Here is a 6613-nt window from a genome sequence, read left to right as displayed (position 1 = left end):
TAAAGTAACCAACATATCAGAATTGTTATGTAAAAATTCTTTAAATTGAAATTTTTTCCAAAAAATTGGAAAAAATTTTGATAAAAGTATTTTATCTAAGCTTACAGATGATTACATTATGAAATGCAGAATAGGAATATTCATATGAAATATATATATATATGAATGGAAAAACGTGTGTTTTGTACGTGTTTTAATTTTTTTTCAAAAAGTGAAAAAAATATTTTTATATGTACCATACTCCAAAGAACTCAAACGACTGTTTTACACATGTATAACGTTTTTTTTTTTTTAAGTAACCAACATATCAGAATTGTTATGTAAAAATTCTTTAAATTGATTTTTTTTTTCAAAATTTATAACCAAAAAATTGGAAAAAAATTTCTGATAAATTTTTTTGTCTACGCTTACAGATGATTATGTCATGAAATGCAGGACAGGAATATTCATATAAAAAGAAAAAAAAAAAAATATATATATATATATATATATATATATATATATATATATATATATATATATATATATATATATATATATATATATATATATATATATATATATATCAATGGAAAAACGTGTGTTTTCTACGTGTACATTTTTTTTAAGTGAAAAATTATTTTTAATTGTACCATTCTCGAAAGAACTCAAATGACTGTTTTACATATGTATAGCGGTTCTTTTCTAAGTAACCAACATATCAGTAAGTATTTCTAAGTATTTCTAAGTAACCAACATAAAACATAATTGTTTTATGAAACTTCTTTAAATTGAATTTTTTCAAAATTTATAACGCAGGTTATAAATTGAAAAAAATTAAATAAAAAAATAAGAAGAAAAACGAACACGAAAAAACAGCAAGAACAAGACCAAGATCAAGAGTCAGAAATCGTACCAGTAGCAAGAAGCAATAGAAGCAACATAAAAAAGACTACCACCACCACTACCACCACCACCACTAGAAGCAGTAACCATAATCCTTTCATTGCCCTTTTATTTTCTTTGCCCTTTTTTTTTTTTATCCCATTCTAACAATATTTCTTTTACGTCTCTCTTTTTCTGTCTTTCTCTCTCTCTATTCACTCTATACACTTGCTGATCCTCGTATCTGCTCGCCTTTCCTAAGCTTCTACGCAGAGTTCAAGTAAGTATTAGCGGAGCGGTTCAGAGTAATGGAGTAATGGTCTTCAGCAGCTTATTATAACTTGTAGTATTTTTTTTTTATGTGTCCGTCTATAGAAAATCCACAGTTATTCTCTATGTCTGTCTCTCTCTCTCTCTCTCTCTCTCTCTCTCTCTCTCTCTCTCTCTCTCTCTCTCTCTCTCTCTCTCTCTCTCTCTCTCTCTCTCCATGACACAACCTCTTCCTTCCCCTTCTTCCTCTCCAGTACTTTAAATTTTCCTAGTTCCTACATTCTTTCTTTCTCTCCTTCCTCTCTTCTTTCCTCCAAAAACCTTCTTCACCTTCACTTTTCCCCTCTAAGCTTCTCTTCCTTTCTTCCTCCTCCACTTTGGAAAATAATCCTCTTCAGCTTTTTTTTTTCTTTCTTGCTCTTTCCTCTCTTACCTTTTTACTGTCGTCTCTCTCTCTCTCTCTCTCTCTCTCTCTCTCTCTCTCTCTCTCTCTCTCTCTCTCTCTCTCTCTCTCTCTCTCTCTCTCTCTCTCTCTCTCTCTCTCTCTCTCTGTCTCGAATCATTGTTTTCTTTACTCCTGTTTTCTTTTTTTTTTCTCTCAATACATAATCTATTCTTTCTTTTTTTACTTGTACATTTCCTTACGATCTTTTCTTCGTCTCTTGTTATTTTCTTTGTCTTTTATTTTTCTATATATATTCATACTCTCATCTTATCTTATTTTCTCTCCCTATATATAACTTTATTCTCTCTTTTCTATTTATGCATTTCTTTATTGTCTTTCCTTCGTCTTTCGAGTACATTCTGCATTCCTTCCTTTTATTTTCTTTACTTTTTTTTTATATTTCCCCCCTTTCTAACAATATTTCTTTTACGTCTCTCTCTTTCTGTCTTTCTTTCTCTCTCTCTCTTCGTTCTGTATACATTTTTCTCTTTCTCTGTCTTTCTTTCTCTCTCTCTTCGTTCTGTATACATTTTTGTTTTTCACTTTCAGCTGCCACAAAGTCCTCTAGATGGCCTCTCACACCCTGCTTCCTTCCCTTTCCTTTCCTTTCCTCCTCGCCTCCCCTCCCACCTCTGCCTCCCTTCCTTTCCCCCCTCTCCAGCACACCGAAGCAAACATGTATTCCTCTCTCTCGTCTGGCACACGGGAAGGCAGCAGACAATGGAGGCGTGAGGACTGCATTACGGCAACACTCCAGTCGATAATAAATAGCGTTAAGAGGGTAAGAACATAACACAAAGAGAATTATTAGCAAGTCTACAAGTGGCAGCCCCTGTGAGAAGCTTTAAACGTATCCAGGAGTTCATCTGGTCTTTTTTAAGTTTTAAGTTCGTGGTGTTTATAAAAATGTACTGCATACGTATTAGGAATTATATAACACTGACGGGTAGAAATTGCTTCATAAGTAGAGGAGTAAATGACCGGAATAAACGTAATTAATAGGGAAAAACAATGAAAATGTTTATTATGGTGCTGTGTATACGTAATTATTGTACTGTTTTTAAGTATTTAATGTTCGCTTAAGGCATAATATTTTTTTTATTTATTTATTTTTTTTTATGTTCTCTTCCCCATAACTCTGGTTGTTCCGGTTATCCACCTCTCTATTTGTGCATCATTTTCTTCCTGTCAGTGCTAGATCTTTGCTACGTTGTCTCCTTAGTATTAATAAAAAAAAAAACCGTTCATAGAGTGATAAATAACCGGAACGAAGACAATTAATAGGAGGGGAAAACAGTGAAAACCTTTATTATGGCTTTGCATATACATAATTACAGTACTGTGTTTAAGTATTCAATGTTCACTTTAAGCATAATAAATATTTTCACTATTTTTCCCATTAACTACGTGTATTTGAGCCATCTACCCCTTAATTTGTGCACCAGTTCCTTTGCATCAGTGTTATATTGTTGGATCATTATGGTTTCCCCTCAGTCTTAATAAGTGTGTTGTAAATCTTATGTATGATCTCTTACAACTGCTCCTCAAGGTTAATGACACAGCCTGGTGCAAGTTTTTAGTGTAATCTGCTATTATGGCGTCTCTTCTAGGTTAATAAAGTGGCTTAGCATAATTTCTGCCTACAATTTGACACCTGTGGCTTCCTCTGAAACTTAATTAAATGGTTTGGTGCAAGTTTTATAGTGTTATTTGCTTCTATGGCCTCTCCAGGGTTAAGACAATGGAGTGTTAATTGTGCTTATCATCTGACACCTCTTGCTTCCCTTACCTGATATAAGTTTGGAGTGGTGCTTGCTTTTATGGCCTCTCTTAAATAAAATGATATACTGGTTGGTTTGATTATGGTGTCACTCTTACTGCTTCCTCCTTAACTGAGTAAAATGGTGAGTTGCAAGTTTTTTTTTTTTTTCTGGTTTGTCACTGGATTCTTTACATGGTTAAAAAAAATAGTGTGTAATGTAAGTTTTGCGTATGATTATGGTTTCATTCTTACTGCTTGCCCTCAAAATTAACAAAATGGTGTAGGGGGAAGTTTTTTTTTTTTTTTTTTTTTGTCTAATTTGCTATACTGTGGCTTCTTTTCAAGGTTAAAAAACAAGTGTGTAATTAAGTTTTGCGTATGATCTGACTCTTATCCGGCTTCCTCCTAAACTGAACAGAATGATGAGTTGCAAGTTTTTAGTATGATTTGTTACTGTGGCTTTTTCTCAAGGTTAAAAAACAAGTGTGTAATTAAGTTTTGCGTATGATCTGACTCTTACGACTGAATAAAATAAATAAATAAAATAAATAAAATAAATAAAACTGAATAAAATGTGTTGCAAGCTTTGAGTGTACTAATATCAAGACACCACAGACACCCAAAGGAGCTATCGAGTGGTTATGCTCTTGTTAGCTATAATAGTGTAGCTACTCATATAAAGTAACGACCGTCATGCCGTCATCAGCTGTCTTGTGCGAGTTTGAGTGCAATTTGCTGTTAAAGATTCTCCTCAAGATCAAGATTAATACAATGAAGTGGATGTTTTGCGTGTGGTGTGATTCCTGTAGCCACCTGTCAAGTTTCATCAGATGGTGCGGTGTTATTTCTCTAATTTCGAAAGACGCAACTGACAGCCAAGAAAGCCATGGAGTAGTTACGGTCTTGTTCAGTATAGTAATGGTGTAGTTTTTCACTTTACATACTGTCATAGCGTCATCTTATCTGCATCACGTCAGCTATATACATCTCTCTTATGCCATTTAAATAACTTTTCGTTCTCGTTTTCTACATTCAAGGATTATTTTGATTATTTTCCTGTCATGTCTGTGTTTTTAAATCCTTGCAGCAATGTGAACAGCCGGACTCCAAACTTCACAGCTGTGTTGAAAGAAGACTGAGAATAAAAGAGAAATGACGGAAAATTTTTAAAGCCTGACTGAATTGACGGACTGAAAATAAACATAAAAATTAATTGACTGAAAGTAAAAATAAACAGACTGAAAAAATAATAATAATAAGACGGAAAATAAAAAGAATTGACTGCAAAATGAAGTTAGTGCCTGAAACATAGAACAATCTGACAATCCCTCCATACAGGCCAGACGCTAATACTGCACGCAACACAACCCTCTCTGCCCGGCCCCCGCACTGCATGTACTTGTAATGAGGAGGGGTACCACTAATTTGAGTCACAGGGGATATGCAGGGTCCCATGGTGTAATGGTCAGCACTTTGGACTCTGAATCCAACAATCCGAGTTCGAGTCTCGGTGGGACCTGGAGACCACTTGTATTTATTTATTTTTTTCTTTAAACACAATTATACTCTCTCTCTCTCTCTCTCTCTCTCTCTCTCTCTCTCTCTCTCTCTCTCTCTCTCTCTCTCTCTCTCTCTCTCTCTCTCTCTCTCTCTCTCTCTCTCTCTCTCTCTCTCTCTCTCTTACGATCACCTATTTGAGGGCCAAACCAGTAAATACAACAACAACAACAACAACAACAACAACAACAATAATAATAATAAATACGAGTCTTCTCTTACCTAATCATAGCCTATCCATATTCTCTCTCTCTCTCTCTCTCTCTCTCTCTCTCTCTCTCTCTCTCTCTCTCTCTCTCTCTCTCTCTCTCTCTCTCTCTCTCTCTCTCTCTTTCACGGAGGATAAAAGGCTAACAAAGCGAGGCAGGCAAATCTGATTACTAATTCCACCCCAAACTAGGCCTAAAGATGATTATGGGTGGGCAAGGCAGTTATGATTAGCGTAATGAGCTGAGGGGAAGGGGAAGAGGCGGGAAGGGGAAGAGGCGGGAAGGGGAAGAGGCGGGAAGGGGAAGAGGTGGAAAGGGAATGAAAGGGAAGGGGGTTGTAATATGTGCACCGCTGATTGCTGGAATGAGAGAGAGAGAGAGAGAGAGAGAGAGAGAGAGAGAGAGAGAGAGAGAGAGAGAGAGAGAGAGAGAGAGAGAGAGAGAGAGAGAGAGAGAGAGAGAGAGAGAGAGAGAGAGAGAGGTTGATGTGTGGTACAGATAAAGAAAAGAAAGAAAAAGAAAATACGTGGGGTTGTTACAGAGGAAGAAAAAAAGAAGGAAAGTAAGAAGAGAAAAAAAAAGAAAAGAGGCTGGTGAAAAAAATTGATAGAAAAAATTGGAAGGATAGGTAAAAAAATGAATAAAAAATAAAAATAAAAAGTGTACTAATAGATAAAAAAGAATTACAGAAAGAAAAAAAAGGAAGGATAGAAAGAGAAGAACATAAAAGAAAGGACTGGAAAGAAATTACAGAAAAAAAAGCGATAAAGAGACTGAAAATAAGTTAATGTGAAAAAAAGGGAGAGAAAAAAAGAAAGAAAACGGAGTTGCATGCATACCGCTCATTGACAGAAAAGGAAAGAAAAAAAAATAGGAAGGAAAGAAAAGAAGCTGTAATGTAAAAAAAAAGTGATGCTAAGGAGATGAGGGCCAAAAAAAAAAAGGGAAAAAAATGAAAAGTTACGGAAACTCTCTACCGTTAATTAATAGAAAGGGATGAAAAAAAAAAGAACAGAAAACGAGGAATGAAAATAAAATTCTGTACCAGTCGGAAGACCAAGACAGTTATGGTGGTGCTCAGACGAAAAACAAAGAGGAATAAGGAAAGAAATGGAGTTGTATTGTGTACAGTTAATTATCAGAAAGGGGCGGAAAAAACGGTGGAAAAACAGGGATTAAAGAAGGAAAGATACGATAAAATAAAGCTTATACATAGTAGAACAAACGGAGGAGAGAGAAAGAAATGAAAACACGAGAGAGAGAGAGAGAGAGAGAGAGAGAGAGAGAGAGAGAGAGAGAGAGAGAGAGAGAGAGAGAGAGAGAGAGAGAGAGAGAGAGAGAGAGAGAATGAAAAGGGATAAGGGAAGGAACAGGAGACGTGAGAGGGGAATGGAAAGGGGTGAGAGGAATGGAAGGGGGAGAAGGAAGGGGAGAAGAAAACTCAATAAACAAGGTCGAATGTCACCTACTCCACCGCCCCCTCCCCGCCCCCCCAGCAAGCGACCC

The 6613-nt window shown here is 35.8% G+C and overlaps 1 non-coding gene across 1 annotated transcript; it reads left to right on the top strand.

Annotated features, from left to right (window-relative positions):
* The first annotated feature begins 4788 nt into the window (after window positions 1-4788).
* Trnaq-cug (transfer RNA glutamine (anticodon CUG)) lies at window positions 4789-4860 on the top strand. Its single transcript has one exon. It is a non-coding gene; the product is annotated as a tRNA-Gln (tRNA).
* Window positions 4861-6613: the final 1753 nt, after the last annotated feature.

This window comes from Scylla paramamosain, chromosome 18 (assembly GCF_035594125.1).
Source record: "Scylla paramamosain isolate STU-SP2022 chromosome 18, ASM3559412v1, whole genome shotgun sequence".
Classification (NCBI taxonomy): Eukaryota; Metazoa; Arthropoda; class Malacostraca; order Decapoda; family Portunidae; genus Scylla; species Scylla paramamosain.
Note: the sequence above shows the minus strand (reverse complement) of the source record. Positions and strands in the feature narration are given on the sequence as shown.